Raw genomic sequence first — 21,712 nt, 5'->3', positions numbered from 1 at the left:
ACACAGTGTATGAATTAAAAGATAAAATTATATAAAAATAGAACCTTGTTTCAGACCCCATTGGGGTCCAACTCCCAGTGACGTGGCGGCACACCATTCGCTAAAAATAAAAAAAGTAAAAATATTTTTTTTTTTGGCCAATCCTGGTTCGACACGCACGACCTCCCAGCACCCCCACTGGGGGTCGGAAGCTTTATTCATAAAAATAATAAGTTTATTTTTTCACCCAATTTTTTTTTTTTTATAGTTTTTAAGGAAAAAAACATTTAACTAATAGTGAGCCGTTCTGTCATTCATGGGTAGAATAGAGGCGCAGATTTGAAAATTTTATATTTTATATAAAAATCAAATTGAAATATTGTATACAATCACACTTATTTGGGGAGTGTGATTAAATATATATATATATATAATTACACTTATTTAAAAAGTGTGATTAAAAAGTAATAATATATATATAATCACAATTTAATTAGAAGGTGTGATTAAAAAATATATAAATAATCACACTTTAATTAGAATGTGTGATTAAAATATATATATATATATATATATATATATATATAATCACACTTTAATTAGAAGGTGTGATTAAAAAATATATAAATAATCACACTTTAATTAAAATGTATGATTAAAAAATATATATATAATCACACTTATTTAAAAAGTGTGATTAAAAAGTAGTAGTGTATATATTATCACACTTTAATTAGAATGTGTGATTAAAAAATATATAAATAATCACACTTTAATTAAAATGTGTGATTAAAAAATATATATATAATCACACTTATTTAAAAAGTGTGATTAAAAAATAGTAGTGTATATATAATCACACTTTAATTAGAAGGTGTGATTAAAAAATATATAAATAATCACACTTTAATTAGAATGTGTGATTAAAAAATATATATATAATCACACTTTATTTAAAAAGTGTGATTAAAAAGTAGTAGTGTATATATAATCACACTTTAATTAGAATGTGTGATTAAAAAATATATATATAATCACACTTAATTGAAAAATGACATAAAAAATAAATATTATCACACTCAATCAAATTAAGTGTGATTAAAAGATCAATCTAATTTTTTTTATCACACTTCCAATAAAAGTGAGATCTTTTTTTTTTTGTCAAAGTGTGATCTTTAACTGTTTTTGTAGTAGTGCTCACTCATGATTTTTTATATTCATAGATGCAGTATGTATTGGGTTTTAGCCTTTTAATACCAGAATTAATAGAAATGAAAATCATATATATCAGCCAGTTTGCGATACGTATATTGGTTTATAACTGATTCATGATTTGGTTCACAGTTAATACAATTGGTTCATGATTGATTATAGTTGATTTAGTTACTATAAAACTTTTTTTTGCTACTGATGATTTAAAAATAAATAAAATAAAATTCACAATTGTATCATCTGATTCTGGATACATATTGCTCAACATTTCTAATACCACAACCAATAATTTGTCTCTTGCTACCACTTTTCACAAACCTTGATTCTTCATCACACAGTTAATTTTCTAACCACTTCACTATGCAACTTTCTATGCATATAATTTTGTCTAGTGTAAACATGAAAACAATTGGCATTTTCAAGTATATTTAACATAAAAAGCTTATGCTATTAATTTAAAGGGCAAATTACATATACCCCCTCGAGGTTTAGCAAAATTACAGATACCTCCTGTAGACACCCCATTTTTGACCGAACTTAAGATTCAGACGTCATTGATTGAGCGCTCGGTGATGACACATGTTGTGCTTATTCTGAGGTTACAGAGTCTCGGCTGAGAGCCTTGCCTCCGGACCTCGGGACTCTTTTGTGCTTTGCCTCGGTTTGCGAATCAGGTTCTGTTTTCTCTTCCCAAAGGGAGGGAGAGGCCTCGTAGACCATCTCTCAATGGCCGTAGGCTACTTTTCGTGATCGTAGACCACTGTTCCCGTTTGGAGACCAGTTTTCGATTTTCGGAGTCGTTGACCGTGCGTCTCGGTTCGGGACCGCTTAACTTTCTCCGTTTGGCACGGTTTTTGGAGAGCTTGAACATTTTGAACCTTCGTTTTAGCTTCTTGAGGAAGCTTGAACTTTTTGAACCTTCGTTTTAGCTTCTTGAGGAAGCTTGAACCTTTTGAACCCTTGTTTTAGCTTCTTGAGGAAGCTTGAACCTTTTAAACCTTTGTTTTACCTTTTTGAGGAAACTTGAACCTTTTGAACCTTTTTTTTTAGCTTCTCCAAGAAGCTTGAACCTTTTTTAGCTTCTCCAAAAAGCTTGAACATTTTTTTAGCTTCTCCAAAAAGCTTGAACCTTTTTTAACTTCTCCAAGAAGCTTGAACATTTTTTTAACTTCTTGAAGAAGCTTGAACCTTTTTTAGCTTCTCCAAGAAGGTTGAACCTTTTTTTAGCTTCTCCAAGAAGCCTGAACCCTCTTGTTTTTCTATAAGAGAGGCCCTCCCTCTCCTTTAGAGGGGTTCAAAAAAATTTGGTTAAGGCATATACATACACTCATCTCTATCTCTCTATTTCAAGCTCCAAAGTCCCTTGTTCTTGGCCCATTGCATACCACCTCCTATCCTAACCCCTCCACCATCACTCTAAGCATATTGGAGACCATTTTTAGAGGTTGAAGGTTTGCATTTGTGGTCCAGAAGTTGCTGGAGTTCTTGGCTTCAAGGGTAACACTTCTTTCCCTCTTTTAAGCATTGTTTAGCTTCATCTTTTATCTATATTTACAAGCATATTTGGGATTTATCATAAACTGAAAAAAAATCTTATTTTGAGGTCTTTAACATGTTTGTTTAAGATCATTTTTATGTTGGGGGTCATCTACCCCCTTGCATGCTTCATTTCACCTTGTTTTGAGCCATGCATTAAGGCCTTTGTGTTGAGCTTTGTTGGCCCTTTTGACCACTGAAATCTAGCAGATTTTCAGTGATTATTATGTATTTTTGAGAGCCAAAATCAGAGAGGGGTGACCCTCTCACCCCTTGTCTAGTTTCATAGCATATTTGGCCTAACAAGGGAGCCCATGTGTGCATGCTTCCAAGCCATGTTTCAGGTAATTTTTGGTGAGTTTTAGGACCTGCATGAGCTCTGTCCAGAACTGTTTTTTCCATATTAGGTGTCCCTCTTGCATATGTAGAATAACCCTCTTCATAACATATCAAAGGAGCCTATACTTGCATGCTTCCTAGCCTCATTTCAAGCCCTTTTCAGTGAGTTTTAGGGCCTACATAACCTCTGTCCAGAGGTGGTTTTGTCATATTTGGTGTCCATCTTGCATGTGTAGAACAACCTTCATGGCCTATCAAAGGAGCATCTCATTCTTGCATGCATAGACCATGTTTTAGTGGATTTTTGGGCTTTATTTGGCATGTCATACCTCTTCCTTTTACTGGTTTAGTGGCCTCTTGAATGCCTTGTATACTTGTAGTGTAAACCCTCTTCACTAGCTTGTATTGCATGTTGTTTTGGCCCTTGATTCTAGCACTTTTTGGCCATGCCTTAAACTGATTTTGTGCATGTTTTGGACTGGCTTAGCTCTGTTTTTATGCCTCATGGTCGAATGATGCTTGCTATGCATGGTTGTAGTTCAATACCCTTGTCTAGCTTTGAGTTTTGGAGCCTATTGCATGCTTATACTGAGGTGTTTTCATGTTTTCGGGTCATTGAGCATGCTATTTCAGAGCTTATACTTGTGCTATATTCCCATATTTTCCACTCTTTAAATGCATTTGAGAGTTGTGCTTGTATGCCTCGTTTATGGACCATTGCATGAGCTTCATTTCCATGCATTTTGAGCCATCATTTTAGGCCATTTTTCCACTGTCTTGGACCTGCATAGGGACTGTTTGGGGCTGGTTGGGTCATTTGTGCATTGCTTTGGGTACCTATAGTGTAATCCACTTCACTAGTTTCGGTATTTGGGCCATCTAGCATGCATTGTGTGAGGTGTTTGCATGTTTCGGGACCATCTTGCATGTCATTTCAGAGCTGGAAAATATGTGATTGTATGCCATATTTCATGCTTACCATGCTTTGGTGGAGTTGCACTTTGTGCCTTAGGTTTGATCCATTGCATTTGTGCATGATTGCATGTGTGTTGTTGCTTCATTTTCATCATGTATTAGCCACTGATTTGAGTGTGGCTGAGGCCCATTCATTTTAGTTTAAGTCTATCTTGCATTGTATATGCCATGTAGTCCATGTTGTTGCATAATTGACCATTGCATTGTGTATGCCTTGATCGTCTCATTGATAGTCTTCATATGTGCATTGTGTATGCCATATAGTTCGTGTGCATTGAGTATGCCATTCTTAGTTCATAGCATTGCGTATGCTAGTTGCATCTTTGCATGTCATTTATTGCATGTTTGCATGTCTTAGTTGCATTTCATTTAGGATTGCATGCTAGTTGTTGCATAGTATTTGGAGTAGGGTTTAGTCCAAACATGGGAAGCGAAGGACATTTCGTACTCCAAGTGACGAAACGTGTCTCGATTCTCGGTCGCCGACACTCTGAATTACCCATGATGGAGTTTAGGCCTTGTTGCGTTTATATGTGCATTCATTTTACATCGAGTCGTGCAATCCGACTCCTCGGCCATCATGCATCGAGATGTGTGATTGGTGGCACGAGAATCGAGGACTACACTCCCTAGAGCTCATGCAATGACAGGGAGAGTAGTTGTGCATACATATGTTGAAAATACTTTGCCATGTCCCTTTCTTGCTCTCTGTTGCAGCAAACCGGAAGCCAGCAGCAAAAACTAGTCAGCAGTATCCCTACAAGTTCCCATGGAGTTATGTACAGTATTCCGGGGTCAATTGTAAACAGAGGAAAATCGGGGCATCGCGATGGATTTCCCGACAAGGCGACTCGAGCATGCATGCATCTTTCATCATTCCGAACAGAGCTGAGGCAGTCTACTTCATGAAGCATTGCATGCTAGTTTACTCGCTTTCTTAGTTAATTTGTTAATTAGCTAGTGTTGTGTAATAATTAGTTATTCATTTTGGTTGTGTAATATTTATTCGGACCCTCTGCGAGAGGGCAATGTTGTAATAAGTGCGCATGTGTGTGACGTATGTCTTCCAACCCCACGTCTTTCTCCCTTTTATTTACCAGCTTATGATGGTTAGTTTTAGGGCATGTTTCAATTAGCATCTATATGTTCGCATATTTGCATTCATTCATCTGTATTGCATGCACCGGGCTCGGCGCATCATGCTAACTGCATTGTATTTTAATTCCAAGTTGAATACATGTATCGATTGTTGCATCTCATATGCCATCTTAGAATAGCCGAGCTTATTGTAGTTGCATTTTTGCATGTGTTGCATTAGGCATTCTTAGCATAATTAGGATTCATGCATGATTTCTAATTAGCTTCTTTCTTTGGCTCGGAGTACTCGGTAAGTGTTTATGCTTTAGCATCCTTGCATGTGTGTGAGTGACTGCCATGATAGCATGCTTACCATGAGGCTATGTGCTTATGTGATATAACTGCCTGAATGCCTGTGGGTGAAGGTTGGATTATTTGAATTAGAACAATTCATTGATTGCAAGTTTTAAGCCCACTTGAGAGTGGCAAATCACTATATTTTCTAAGCCCACTTGAGGGTGGCAAAATCCGCATTTTAGCCTACTTACGAGTAGCAAACTGCTTTAAAAAACAAACATGAGATGTTTTGTTCCAACTTATATGATCCAGTCTATACTTGTATGCTGTGCGCATCACATAGCAATTCTAAGCTGATAAATCGGAATAAGAGCACATAATGTTTTCAAAACTCGATATCATGGTTAGTAGAGGCCGATCTTTGATCGGGCGAGCGGAGGTGCTCACGAAGTGACCTTCTCCAATCGTACCCAAGTTCCCGAGCCGAGACAACTTTGGTGATGACGGACACGTGGCCTTAGGCACGAGTCAGGGTTTCCTAAATTCTCCCAAAATAAAATATTTAGGTGGCGACTCTGTATCTGGCAAAGCAGTCCATGTTTGGCATTTCTCTCTAAAAATAAGTTTTTCAAAACGATTTGTCGGATTTGGACTCTTTGGTGATTTATCGATCTTGCATTGCACTTTGCGAAATTAGATTCAGAACCATGACATTTCGAGTCCGAACTGTAGTGAGTCCAATGAACAAAATGGGATTCCCTCCTGGGACGTTCGACGACGTCTACACCCCCCTGAGGTTTTAGAAATTACAAATACCCCCTGAAGGTACTATTTGCATAACAAATTAGGGGGCAAATTGTTATGAAAATATAAACCTCAGGGGGCAATTTGTTATGAAAATATAAATTGCAAGGAGGTATCTGTAATTTCTGAAACCTCAGGGGGTTATCTATAATTTAGCTAAACCTCGATGGAGGTATATGCAATTTTCCCTAATTTAAACTTGTTTTTAACTTTGAATTGTTAAGCCAAGATATGGTTTTTTTAATATATATGGGCAATGGCGTATGTCGACAGATTTGATGATGCGGTGGTGGCGACTCAAAGAGTAGCACGACTAGACTCAAGCAGCAAGGAAGTGAACATGGTGGTTGGGAGGACACAGGCGGTGGCAATGGCTCGATCCAACGGTAACGATTTGTTTAGGAGATAAAGATACTCAGTGGCTTGTGTTGTATATGGAGAGGGACTTGACCATGACCCCTACAACTCGGTGTTGTTGTGCAACAGAGCCACTTGCAGGTCCAAACTCGGTCAATTTGAGAAAGCAATCGAGGACTGGACTTCTGCCCTTAATGTGCTCCCATCTTACAGGAAAGCCAGATTAAGAAGAGTCAATTGCTATGCCAAGGTAACTAACTAACTACTAGTAGCCTATCCTATATGTCTATTTGTTGCAACATTTTTTGATTTTTTTTTTAATATTTATGAGCAGAATTTAAAAGGAATTAAATGCTCTTTGCACTACTAGAAATATGATGGTCTAAGTGCTTCATGCTTTACGTGTTAATGCATCCTTTTTCTATGCTTGAAAATAGGTTATGGCAAGCAAGACAAAGATCTACATTGTGCTCGAGTATGTTGGCGGGGGCGAGCTTTTTGACAAAATAGTAAGGCATTGTTTTTTGAGCTTCTACTCTCTGAGCACCTATAATTTCATTCATAATATAATAAATTGTGTAATGCATTACATCTTAATTTAGGCATTTGTTCATGTCATGCTTACCATTTTGTTGTGGTAATGTGTGTTCTATTGAGGCTCATTTATGTAAATCATGTGGGTACCAAGTCTTGTATTTGTCTGATAATATTCCCTTATTGACCCTTTTATAACTAGGCCAAACTAGGAAGACTTAAAGAGGATGAAGCTAGGAGATATTTTCAGCAACTCATCAATGTTGTAGACTACTGCCACAGTAGAGGTGTGTACCATAGAGACTTAAAGGTTTAACAAACTTTCTTACATATTTCATTGATTAATTAATGTATTTATTCTAATTTTTTCCTATAAAAAAGAATTTATTATCTAACAGTAATTTGGTTTCTTTGGCTATCTATTCGACCATGACACTAAAATTTGCATTACCCTACATCTTTTGCAGCCCGAGAATCTGCTTCTAGACTCATTTAGTGTTCTCAAGGTTTCAGACTTTGGATTGAGTGCATTTTCCCAGCAAGTGTGGGTAAGTATTATGTGAGTTTGCAACAATTTCCTCATCTAAGAACAGATTTTTAGCAGGTGGGTGTTAATAAACTGAACGTTAAATTTTTAAAAGTGGTTACAGCACTGAGTCAATTTTGCAGTCTATTTGGTTTACTAAAATCACCTAGTCCAGAAGCTACCTTTCTAGCCAAGAGCAGTGCCCTATTCTGAAAGGAATTCCTCAGGAATAATGTGGCCATTAGTTTTTCTTCTATCCTTCAGTGGCTTGTTCATTTCTTGTTTCTATTAATTTGGAAATTAACTTTTTCTTATGTTTTGTTTTTTTTCCTTTCCTTCTTTTTATATTAGTTTCCCCAAATGAAAGAGGCAGTTTAGTTTTATTACTTGACTTCTTCATATGAAGATTTTGTATCATGCATCATCTAGATTTCGACACTTTGAAAACATTCAGTGACCATTTTTTAAGACTTGATCTAATCCACATGGAGGTTATATGATCTCAATGTCATTCAGACACATAAGTCATGGATTGCCTAAACCTAACCCTCATTCATCAATGTAAGTTAGTGTTGTGGCTTTGCTTAATCAAAGACTGACTACCTTTTTTACTGTAGGAAGACGGGCTGCTTTACACTGCCTGTGGAACCCCGAATTATGTTGCTCCTGAGGTATCAATTATGATGTCATGGAAATGGATGGTCGCTTTGATGCAATTTTTTTCTTCTTTTCTTATAAGTTTCTTGCATTTGTGATACTTCTTTCTTTCTTTTTTTTCCCCTTTCTATCAGGTGTTCACTGATAAAGGTTATGATGGTACAACAGCTGATATATGCTCTTGTGGGGTCATTCTATTTGTTCTTATGGCTGGGTACTTACCTTTTGACGAGCCGAACCACATGGCTTTGTACAGGAGAGTAGGTTTCAAGAACTCTACTACCTGTTTTCTGATGCTTTGAAATTTATTAAGAACATTATGAATGGACTAACTGTTTTTCAGATCCACAAGGCCGATTCTTCTTGTCCATCGTGGTTTTCATTAGGGGGGAAAAAATTGATTATGCGTATTTTGGACCCTAATCCACTCACCGTGAGCTCCACATCCTTTCCTGGTTTAAACTTCAATGAAGATGCACATATGAAATCTTTTATTTTCTTGTTAAACTCTGCTTGTTCTATTGTAGCGAATAACAATTCCTCAAATCTTAGAAAATGGTTAGTGTAAGAAAAGCTACAAGCCACCACAATTCGAGTAGGGAGAGAATGTGAACCTTGATGATATAGATGTTGTTTTCAATGACACAGAGGTCTAACGTTCACATTTTATTTTTTTTTTGAGTTAGCTTCACTGAGAGAGTTTATTTTAAAGCTAGATCCCAGTTTTTTGAGATTTTTGCAAATGTCTTTACGTTTATTGTATATAATATTTTAATATATATATCTATATATATGATTGCTGGTATTTGTTTTTGTTTTTTTTACGACGGTAAGAAGATGGTCGCTAATACATTGTAGGCATTTTTAAACTTTTTTGCGACGGCAAAATATCAGTCGTTATAAGTAGGTTAGACCATCTCCAACCCTAAACCAAATCTGGCATCAAATTTAAAATTTGGTGAAAAAAGCACTTTTTCATGCTCTAACGGTTTCACCAAATTGATATCAAATCGAGATTTCACCAAACGTTTCACCAAAATGAGGACAGGCTCCGCATTTCATCAAAACACTGTGCATGACCATTGGGGGAGACTAACCGGTTGACCGGCCGGTTGACCAACCGGTCGACCACCAAAAGGTTCAAACAGTTCCAAAAAAAAGGTCAAACAGTTGAAAAAAAAAAAATTTGCCTTACCAGTCGACCAGCCGGTTGACCGGCCAGTCGACCAACCGGTCGACCACTAAAAGGTTCAAAAAGTTCAAAAAAAAAATAAAAAATTTGGCTTAACCGATCGACCGGCCGGTCGACCAACCGGTTATCCCGGCACAGATTTGATGAAAATTTGATGAAAATCAGCCGTTGGAGCACTCGGTATCAGATTGAGGAAAAAGTTATTTTTTTACTCAGATTTGATGAAAACTTTGGTTCAGGGTTGGAGATGCTCTTAAGCAGTCACAAATAGTTTGCGACTGCTATTTTGCGATCGCAAAAAGTATTTGTCACCCCCACATTTGCGACCCTCATTTGCCGTCGCAGGGGCCGTCGCAAAAAGTCATTTGCGACTGTTTTTTTATTATTTGTGACGGCTTGTAGCAGTCGCAAAAAGTATTTTTTTTAGTAGTGCCCTCATATTTTTCAATCACCCAACATAATACTCCACTTATCCACCTTCTCCACCAATCATTATACTATGGAATACCACATGTCCATGATTTGGGATTACTGAATAATTACCCTCAAGATCATGTAACTATTTGTAATCGATGAACATAAATTTTTATAAAAATAAAATATTTGACAAGATTTACACATTGAATAAATAAAATCATTGATATGGGTTTCCTAATGAACTCGTGGAAGCCTAATTATACTTTCCAGTCCAATATAGACGGGAGAAAAGCCTTGGTCCATATTTCTATATCGACACTAAGTTTAAAGAGAATAAGGTACCGTTTGATAGAGTTTTAGAAATATGATTTGAAAATAGAATTATATTTTGAGTTTGTGAGTTTTGGAATTATGATTTAAGTGTAGAAAATTTATTTAGTTATGAGTTTTGAATTGAGTGTTGATTTGAGTTTTGAATGTTTGATGTGATATGTGAAATAAAAAATTTGTTTGGTTATAAATTTTGAAAAGAGTTTTCAAAACTTAATTTAAAAAGTTATAACTCATAACCAAACACACAATTCAAAACTTTATTGAAATTTCTGATCAACACCCATAACCAAACTCTTTTTAAAATTCAATTCAAAAAATTAATTATCAACAAAAAAATAACATAAAATTTTTTAATTGAAAATAACTCAAAAATTTATAACTCATAACCAAACACACAATTCAAAACTCTATTGAAAATTCTATTCAAAACTCATGACCAAACTCTTTTTAACATTCAAAAAAAAAAAATGTCATTTTGATCTAAAAAAATAATTTTTATATTTAAAAAAATATCAAAAATAAATATAATTTTTTTTTTCTTTGAAATAACTGGTGACGATTGGCGATTGACAATTGCAATATATATATATATATTGTTCTGGTCAACCGGTCGGATAACCGGCTAGACATCTGGGGACGTCCGGAGGAATGATCGGATAGATTTAAAATTCAAAAATCATCTACTTTTGATAATGGAGAACACGAAAGAGAGAGTGTAACCAAACGTGAAGAAAAATTACATTTTAAAATGTGTGATAGAATCACATTTTGAAAACTCCATCCAAACATAAAATATAAATGGAGGTGAAATTATGTTTACCGAACATAACCAAACAAACTATTTATCGCCGATGTTAAATCATGGATGAGGTAAACCATTTAGGCTTGGTTTGGGAAGTGGGTTGGCTTTTTGGTTTTTAGGCTTTTTTGGCTATTTTAGCCTGGGCTAAAAAGCTTGGTTTGGGAAGGGCTTTTTGGCTTTTTGGCTTTTTTGACTTTTTTTGTGAGAGAAGAGTGTAATGATTATAGGTTGGATGTGATGTTTTATTTTTTGTGGCTAAAATAGCCTATTTTATCTTTTGTGACTAAAATAGCCAAAAAAGCCTCCAACTCAACTTGCCAAACGGAGCCTATTGATCTCATTTGAGGTCAGATGTCTAACTCGTTGTGCAAAAACAATGGCCATCTATATGCTATACTGAAAATAGAATTTTTAAAAAGATTTAAAAGAAATTATTGTATCCCTATAATTTACTCTACTTAGGTTTATTTTCATTATAATTCATTAATTCTATGGATGAAAAAATAATATTATCATTTATTTTATGCTAAAATGTATATATTATTCACGTTTATTAAAAAAAATCAATATAATTATATCTAATTTATAAAATTTACTATATTTTTGTAATTTACCCTTGTATATATATTAGAAATTTTATTGTGCAAGCCAAATATATTTTACTATCATTTATCTTTGGGAGGGGAATGTTTTTGACAAAGTCATTTGTGCAATAAAAGAGTTGCATGGGCCTTGTTTTGAAAGTAGAAATTTTAGTTAAAAAATTAATATAAAAAGTTAAATTATTCTCTTTATTTTTTTTATACTTTTTTTTTATTATAAAATATCAAAAATTATAAAAAAATTATGAAAAAAAATTAATTTCAAGCTTCGAAGAAGTGAAGGAACATCATCAAATCCAAGTTTTGCCCAAAAAACAAATTGTATATAGTTTTCTCGTGCCATGCCCAAATAGTGATAACAGTACAAGTAATTACCAAAACGTAGGCAAACATATTATAGCTTAAATGAGTCAATTATTATTTATTTTATTTTAAAAATCTGTATTAAACTAAATTGAATATCAAAAAGTTAGGAGAAGTGTGGTTTTTTTACTATACTTTTTTATTATTAACTTTTAATTTATAAACAATTTAGTACAAACTTTTAAAATAAAAGCAATTCAGATATGCTGTACCAAACGATCAAAAAAATGAAAGTGTCCTTAAAAAAAATGATTCCAAGCTACCAAAAGAAAAAATAATAATAATAATAATAAATTAAAATTAAAATTAACAGTAGACACAAACCGATTTATTTGGCTAATTGATGAACAAAATTTCTATGTACCAACACAATCAAACACGTATTTCATATCAAGTTTTTTCATTCAATCTGTACAATACATTTTACAAAAGAATCCGAAACCAAAAAAAAAAAAAAAAAAACTGAAAAAAATCAAACATTTGATGGAATCTTTCCAAAAAAAAAAAGAGAGAGAGAGAATTTCACACTCCAAATTGATGGGTAAAAGAAGAAGAGAAGAAATAAAATCATACAAAATAGTATTTGTAATTTTGTATAAGAAAAAAGGAAAACAAACCAATTACTGCAAAATTTGCAATGGAGATCGACTCGTAAAACACAGATTCCATCACAGAGAACTTCAAACTGTTCCTTCTCATAATAATCATGAATTGTGCATAATTAAGCGACGTTGATTAAGGCGACATGGTAGTTGACGTGGACTCAATGCTATTAGCTCTGCAGTACCTGAGTTCCAAAGAAATTTGTCGATCTAATTGAAGTTGACGATGAAAATTAGCTATGAACATCTCAGCTCTCTTGTCAATATCATCTTCCGATACACAACTCGATGTTCTTGAAAGTGTTCCTCCTCGTCCACTTCCTCCTCCTAGGCTTGAAGATCCCGGTGAATCAAATAATTCAACAAAATCATCTTCGCAGCACGCTCTCAATCCAGGCCGGTCATTGAAACTCACCCTCTTATTGCTCTTCGCAATCATCGAAGCGAGTCGCCATCGATTAGCATTGAAATCTAGAAGAAATTTTAATTTCTTCACCGCGTTCCTTAGCCGCCCTAACAATCCCATGATGGAGAACTCTGAATATATAAAAAAAAAAATTAAATAATGTGATGGGTTTGTTGGATATGTTAGGAATTATTGAATTTGGAAAAAAGTGGGGTCTATCGAATGTGTGGGGATGTATATATAGAGAGAGTGTGATTGGTCTAATTTTGTAGTCAGGTATGAGGAAATTGCTTAGCTGTGCGCATTTGGTTTGGTATTAACGTTAGGTAATGCGTAGCGAAAACAACAACCGTGTCTGGTGACGGAGACACGGCAAAGTGTGATGTTAGAGAAGGAGTCAAAAAAGTATATAATTTAAGTTTGATCAATTCCTTCCACATTAAAATAAAAACTTTATTACCAAAAAAGAAAAAGAAAAAAAAAAGAAGTTTAAATTAAATAAAAATAAAAATCTTACTATGAGAGTCTGGGAAATTATTCAATACTTGAAGTTTGAAAATGATTCCATCATTTAGGGCTAGTTTGGCATGTACTAAATAAGTCAAAAAGTCAAAAAGTCACTATTTTATTTTAGTCACATCATCTTATTTAAATCACATCACCTCTCAAACACATCACATCAAACCCAACCCAAACCCAACCCAAACCCACCAATAAGTCAAAAAGTGCACTTTTTTAGGACATCCTAAACCAACCCTTATTAAATCCTGAGAAAATTACCGGCATTTATAAACTTTAGGAAAAAATGCACCGGTGAAATAATTCCAGTGCCAACAAAGAGGTTCTCTGACCTTTTTTTGGGCCGTTAGTTGTATATTATTATTTTATACTTATCTATCTGAGAGGGAGATTTATAATCTGGAATTGGACCAGACGGGTTTGGGCTGAACAAGGGTTGGGCCGAGGTAGTACGGCCCTGTCTTGAAAGATCCTGCTCGGTTAATGCAAGGCGTGGTTTGACCGAGCTACATAACTTCTTGGTATCGAAGCCTGTCAAATGGGTTGTCCGGCGCCAAGAAAGACAAGGTTGGACTGAGCTACATGTGTTTGCTCGGCAGTAAGGCCCACGGCAAACAAGCATAGCTGTCCCGAGCTCGGCGATGCCGGGATATGCCCGAGCTCGGTCGAAGCGGAGCGCGGCGAGCGGGGCGCTCTGGCCAGCTATACAACACGGCCATCTACAGCCGAGATGATGCAGCCCGGCTGCCGAGCTCCCAGTAAAGTGGGCTGGCAGTCGGGTTAGGTGATGTTCAGCAAGATTTGTGCTGACAATTGGAATAGTAACACCACGTGTCGAGAGACGAATGAGAGTGGATTTGGCGCGCAGAAGGTATATAAGTAAGTCTACGCCCCCCATACTGGAGCAGACGAACATTTGGTAAAAAAAATACTTACACTCAACTCAGTCCCCTCTCTCTCTCTCTATCCCTGTGTGTGTCTGACTTGATCGTCGGAGGGGTTTTCCGGCCACACACCGCCGGGTAGCTCATTGCTGTTGTGCACGCAGGTGATCGGATAAAATCGGAGCTCGGAAACAAAGAGTGCGGGCTGGCCTGGATATTTGCTCCCCGTACAATTGGCGCCGTATGTGGGAATTCGACAGACAAAACGTTGTCTTCCAAGCTCATCTGATCGCCATCCATGGCGAACATAGAGGAGATTCTACTGTCCGCCGTCGACGGAGTTACCCCGGAGTCGGGCAGACGAAGAGAAGGACATCCCACCATCATTCCTCCGATGGCGGACCTGGAGATTTCTCCAGGAGGACATTCAAGAGATGCGCGGGATAAGCGTGGAAGAAGTTATGGTCATTCACGGAGTCCAGACGGTCATCGGCGGCGAAGAGAATCACATGCCAGACGTCTGGAACACAAGTTAAGGGACCAGGACGTCGTCATCTGGCGAATGGCGGCGGAGATGGAGGAGCTGAAGCAGCATGTCAAAGGAAAGGGTGTAGCTGGAGAGGGAGACCACAGTGAGCGCACCCAACCCCGCCGTTCAAGCAGTCAGAGCCAGCGGCGTACACCGTCCATCTCAATCACCAGAAGTTACAAGGTTAGAGATTCCGACGCACACGAAGAGAAATCCAACGCGCAAGATAATACCTACCGACCCTCATGTCCGGCGACGACGTCAAGGTATTCTTATTCTGCTCATTCAGAAGATTTGCGGACACTTTTGAAGGAGCGGGCTCGCCGGCGGGAGGCTCAAAGGGTGCCGGGATTCCAGCGGCTATCCTATGGGGTTCACGCCAGCGAGGAGGTCGGAATGCCTCTACCCCGCCCAGCCGCGCCTCTCCTTGTAGATACAGACTTGGCAAGGTTGAGTGCTACCCCATTCTCCGTGGATATTGAGACCGCACCGCTTCCGGCGGGCTTCCACCAGCCAAAGTTCACACTCTATGACGGAAAAACCGACCCGTATATGCATGTAAGTCATTTCCGACAGGTCATGGCCGGACATAGGCGGAATGACGCTCTTATATGCTCGATCTTCCTGTCGAGTTTGGGCGAGCTGGGTTTGAAATGGTTCGAGAGGCTACCGGAGGGGAGCATTGAAATGTGGTAGCAGTTGGCCGAAGCCTTTGTGACGCGCTTCAAAACCAACACCAAAACACCAAAGGAAGTTGATCACCTCTTGAGTGTCAAGATGGAACCGAGCGACACGTTGAAGGCATACAACTCCAGATATTGGGAGACCTTCAACGAGATTTTGGATTGCCTGACCAACCTTGCAATCACACAATACAAGCGATGTCTCCCGGTCAGACATAGACTGCGGGACTCGCTTACCACGTACCAGCCGACATCCATGGGACAGCTAATGCAGTGCATCAATGAGCACATCCGAGTGGAGGATGATGCATCAGCATCTACCGTGAAGGTAACTCCGGTAGCAACAGACAAGCGGTCAGTTGGCAAAGTGCACGCGGTCGGGCAGGAGGCCGGCCGATCCAGCGACCGCGCTGAGGACTCGGACCGTGGCACTAATCGCAAAAACCGCTGTAGGGGACGTCAGAATGACCGGGATGACTACCCCCGGGATGACGTAGCCGATGCTAACAAAAAGTTGAAAGCAAGGACAGGCATCACAACGGTCTTTAAGATTCCAATCTATCGCATACTTAGTGAAATCCGTGACGAGGAGTATATTCGGTTTCCTGCTAAGTTAGGCGACGGACAGAAGGGCTTCAATCCACGGTACCGTTGCACGTTTCACCAAGAGCGAGGCCATCGGATAGAGGATTGTTTGCCTTTGAGGCAACACTTGGAAGAGCTAGTGGCAGCCGGACAATTGGACCTTTACATTGATGGCGGCGTGAAGGCCAATCAAGCTCCAGTTGATCCGCGGGGACCGGATGACCGAGATGCACCTCCCCAAGGGGTTATTAATGTTATCCACGGCATAGTGGAACCTGCGCGTGTATGCGAACTCTGAGGAATGATCAAGAAGGCAGAACACATGAGGGAAGTTTTGTCGGTTCAGCCTGCAATCAAAAGGGGGAAGACCGAAGAGAAAGACGTGATCAGTTTCTCCTCAAGAGACCTAGAGCGCATTTAGACACCGCACAACGATGCCCTAGTGGTAACACTCCGTGTCAAAGAATTCGATGTCAAACGGATCTTGATCGATCAGGGAAGCTCGGTCGAGATCATGTACTACGACGCTTTCAAACAGCTCAAGCTCCAGGATACAGATTTGGCCCCGGCAACTTCGCCACTGGTTGGCTTCAACTCACAACCGGAGTGGCCTTTGGAAAAGATTATCCTGCCGGTCAAAGCGGGATCCGTTGTCAAACAGGTGGAGTTCTGGGTGTTGCAAGTGCCATCCACTTATAATTTGATCCTTGGAAGTGGATGGCTTCACGCTATGCAAGCCGTAGCGTCGACCTATCACCAGGTGATGAGATTCCCCTCGGTTATGGGGGCAATCGAGGAGATTTGGGGTGATCAAGTCATGTCGAAGCAATGCTTCGTGGCGGTCAACGGGAGCCGAGCTGCCAAAGGCTTCGTTCAAATGATTGAGGGACCGGGAGACCGGGGAGTCCTTGATGATGTGGGCACCAAGGCCGAGGACAAAGCTGTCGAGGAATTGGTGGAAGTGCGCATCGATACAGAGCATCCGGACAGATTCTTCTTGCTCGGCTAAAGCCTTACAGCCCAAGAAATGACCGACATGGTTGAATTTTTGATGGCCAATATCGAAGTCTTCGCATGGTCACCCTACGACATGCCCGGTCTCGATCCAAGTTTTATATGTCATCATCTCAATGTCTTCCCCGGAGTAAAGCCGGTCATTCAGCGCACAAGGAGATTGGCGCTGCATCACGCCGAGGTCGTTGCGGAGGAAGTGAAGAACTTGCTTGAGGCGCGAGCAATTCAAGAAGTGCACTACCCTCGGTGGATTTCAAACACAGTCGTGGTGCCCAAGAAGAATGGGAAGTGGCGAGTTTGCGTTGACTACAAGACCGTCAACCGAGCTTGTCCGAAAGACAGCTTCCTTCTGCCTAGAATAGACCAGCTTGTGGACTTAACAGCTGGACATAACAGGCTCAGTTTCTTGGACGCCTACCGCGGCTACCATCAGATTGCCATGCATGGGCCCGACCGAGAGATCACTTCATTTACTACACCAAGGAGACTATTCTGCTACCGAGTCATGCCTTTTGGTTTGAAGAACGCCGGGACAACTTTTCAAAGGATGGTGACCAAGATGTTCGCTCCTCCGCTGGGCCGGACAATGGAGGCCTATATTGACGATATGGTGGTTAAGAACCGGCATCAAGCAGACCATTTGTCCGATTTGGCCGAAATGTTCGTCATTCTCAAAAAGCACAAGTTACGCTTGAATGTGTCTAAGTGTGCCTTCGATGTGGGATCCGAAAAATTTTTGGATTTCCTAGTCACGAATCAAGGTATCAAAGCAGACCCTACACAAATCCAAGCCGTGCAAGAATTGAAACAGCCTAGCTCGGCTAAGGATGTGCAGCATCTGGCCGAAATGGCCGCCGCGCTTAACCGATTTATAAGCCGGTCATCAGATCGCTGCCGCACTTTTTTTCAAGCCTTGAAATCAAAGTTCACATGGGATGAAGAGTGTGATCGGGCTTTGGCGGAGCTCAAGGAGTATTTGTCTTCTGCGCCGTTATTGGTTACACCAAAATCCGGAGAAGAACTTTACCTTTATCTGGCCGCATCGCAGCATGCAGTCAGTGCCGTGCTTGTCCGGTCGGAAGGAATCAAACATCTACCCATCTTCTACGTCAGCAAAACCTTGCTACCGGCAGAGTCGAGGTACTTGCCGCTGGAAAAACTTGCGTTAGCATTAATGATGGCTTCAAGGAAGTTGGCACACTATTTCCATGCCCATACCATCATCGTCTTGACCGAGTTCCCTCTCAAAGCCTTGTTTGAACGGGCAGGCTTCTCCGGTCGGATTCTTAAGTGGGCGGTCGAATTGAGACAGTTTGATGTGAAGTTCCAGCCGCGCACAGCTATAAAAGCCCAGACTCTAGCCGATTTCGATACTGAGTTCTCACCTGGAACTCATCCGGCGTGCCCGGTCGATATTGCCGTGGCAGATGAAGAAATGAATGCAAGCTCGACTGAAATACCACAGCTTGGCGGCATTGGCAACGCGGAGCTTGCGCGCCCCGCCGAAGCCCCTTCAATTGGTACGATACTACAGCTCGGTGATGCGATGACGGAGTTGGCTACCACTGACCAACCCGCTTTGTCCGACACCACCTCACCGAGGAGGGAAGAAATGGAACCGCTCAGCACAGAGCCTGCGGCTGGCATAATACCGTAACCTGGCGATTCGCCCACGGACTTAGGCATTGTGAATCAACTTGCTGAGTCCGATGCTGAATCACCAAGGGGGGCTGAAGTGGAACCGCTCGTCACGGGAGCGGAAGCTGAACAGCCGAGCAACCGTGACCCCATCAACCTTCAAGCTTCTCAGGACCCCTCAGAGTGTTGGAAGCTCTTTGTCGGCGAAATGTGGAAACTTTTTGTTAATGGCGCCTCGAACCGTCACGGTGCCGGGCTGGGTATAGTTCTGATTTCGCCAGACGGACTGACTATAGAACATTCTATCACCCTTGGCTTCCCAACATCCAACAATGAGGCCGAGTACGAGGCTCTATTGGCCGGTCTCAAGAGCGCGCTTCAGATGCAAGCATCCGAACTCATGGTTTACAGTAATTTCCAGCTTGTGGTTAACCAAGTTTCCGAGATTTACAAGGCAAAGGATGACAGAATGATGAAGTACCAAGCTCTGGTCAAAGACCACATCAAGCGATTTCAGGCGATCAGGGTCTAACAGATTGGCCGAGAAGAAAACGGCCGAGCAGATGAGTTAGCTGGCCTTGCTTCTATGGTCGACAGCGCCTCTCCCAACCCTCTTTTGATTAAATTCCTTCCAAGGCCCAGCATTGAGGAAACCGGGCAGACAGAAGTACTCTGCGCCGAGCTAGGTCCTTCTTGGATGGATCCCATAATCCTCTTTCTCAGAGAACGGACCCTTCCAGCCGACAAGAAGGAAGCACATAAAGTGCGGGTGAAGTCTGAGCGGTTTTGGCTCTCTCCATCTGGCGCTTTATACAAGAAGTCTTTCTCCAGTCCCTACCTGAAGTGTGTGCACCCGAGCAGTGTGGAAGCCTTCCTTTATGAAATTCACGAAGGCATCTGTGGCAGTCATATAGGGGGCAGGTCCTTGGCCTACCGAGCTATTTCGCAGGGTTATTGGTGGTCGTCCATGCAAGCCGACGCCCAGAAATATGTTCGCAAGTGTGAGAAATGCCAAAAGTTTGCCCACCAAATACACCAATCGGCCAGGGAACTTCTTCCCCTCACCAGCCCTTGGCCCTTCGCGATGTAGGGGCTACATATAGTGGGGCCGCTACCAACCGCACCAGACAACAAGAAGTTCTTCATCGCGGCCACGGACTACTTCACCAAATGGGTTGAAGCGGAGCCCTTGGCAACAATCAAGGAGAAAGACGTGAAGCGGTTTATCTGGCAGAATGTGGTCATGCGGTTTGGCGTCCCCAAAATTCTGATCTCTGATAACGGCACTCAATTTGACAGCCGCCTGTTTAAGGGGTTCTGTGAAGATCTAAAGATCGAATTCTATAACTCTACTCCGGCTTACCCACAATCCAATGGACAAGCCGAGGCGTCGAACAAGATCATACTTGATGGGTTGAAGAAACGGCTGGAAAAAGCTAAGGGAAAGTGGGCTGAAGAGCTCCCCACCGTCCTTTGGGCATACCGGACAACCCCGCGGTGATCTACCGGGGAAACTCCATTTGCTTTGGCTTATGGCATGGAGGCAGTCATACCTTTGGAAGTCGGCGTGCCCACCCTCAGATGTGAAGGTTTTGAACGTGAGCTGAACGCCGAAGCCATTGCTCTTGAACTAGATCTAGTAGAAAAGCGTCGGGAAAAGGCTCTCATCCATGTGGCTGCCTACCAACAAGAGCTCTCAAGGAAATACAATAAAACGGTGCACCACAGACCGTTTAAAGTAGGCGATTGGGTCTTGAGGAAGGTCATGGGGAATACCCTGGTGCCAGGTGAAGGCAAACTAGGGGCAAATTGGGAAGGACCCTACAAGATAACCGGTCTGGCGGGCAAGGGGGCATATCACCTGGAGGACTTGGATGGTAGAAGAATACCCCGGCCATGGAATGCAGCCAACCTCAAGCTGCATTATTTCTAGCTTTAGCTCTCTTTTTGTGTAAAGCTTTAGCTTTCTTTTTGTGCAAAGGAATTTTTTGCCTTACATGTAATATTCATTTGTGTCAAATATATAGAACTCATCTTTGCCTTAGCATTTTTTAATGTTGCTTTAAGTTTTGAGATTCTCAACCGAGATGGTTTATTCTGGTTGAAAGAGTTGATGGTTTGGTCAACTTAGTTCTTCTCAACCGAGATGATTTACTCCGGTTGAAAGAGTTGATGGTTTAGTCACCTCAGTTATTCTCAACCGAGAGGATTTACTCCGGTTGAAAGAGTTGATGGTTTGGTCAACTTAGTTCTTCTCAACCGAGATGATTTACGCCAGTTGAAAGAGTTGATGGTTTGGTCAACTTAGTTATTCTCAACCAAGATGTTTATTCCGGTTGAAAGAGTTGATGGTTTGGTCAACTCAGTTATTCTCAACCGAGATGTTTATTCCGTTTGAAAGAGTTGATGGTGTGCTCAACTCCGTTATTCTCAACCGAGATGTTTATTCCGATTGAAAGAGTTGATGGTTTGCTCAACTCCGTTATTCTCAACCAAGATGTTTATTCCGGTTGAAAGAGTTGATGGTTTGTTCAACTCAGTTCTTCTCAACCGAGATGTTTACTCCGGTTGAAAGAATTGATGGTTTGCTCAATTTAGCTCTTCTCAACCGAGATGTTTATTCTGGTTAGATCAATTAATTAAAGTGGTTTGCCCGCCGAGATATCTTGTTCGACTAAAGTTATGAGGCTTAAAAACCGCACAAACACTTAATGAAATTAAAGCCTTTTCATTGATGTAAAAGAAGTACAAAAGGAGGGGTAGAGAGCCCGGTTACATATGCAAAGCAAACAATGAAAGAAAAAGAGAACTACACTAGGGGGGAAAGATTGGAGAACTCGTCATCAGCTG

At 40.4% G+C, this 21,712-nt stretch overlaps 1 pseudogene; it reads left to right on the top strand.

The window, feature by feature from the left end:
• Positions 1–6,475: 6,475 nt before the first annotated feature.
• LOC114317849 (CBL-interacting serine/threonine-protein kinase 9-like) lies at positions 6,476–8,970 on the top strand (annotated as a pseudogene).
• Positions 8,971–21,712: the final 12,742 nt, after the last annotated feature.

Source organism: Camellia sinensis, chromosome 4 (genome assembly GCF_055761805.1).
Source record: "Camellia sinensis isolate YWXY chromosome 4, ASM5576180v1, whole genome shotgun sequence".
In the NCBI taxonomy this organism is placed as follows: domain Eukaryota; kingdom Viridiplantae; phylum Streptophyta; class Magnoliopsida; order Ericales; family Theaceae; genus Camellia; species Camellia sinensis.
Note: the sequence above shows the minus strand (reverse complement) of the source record. Positions and strands in the feature narration are given on the sequence as shown.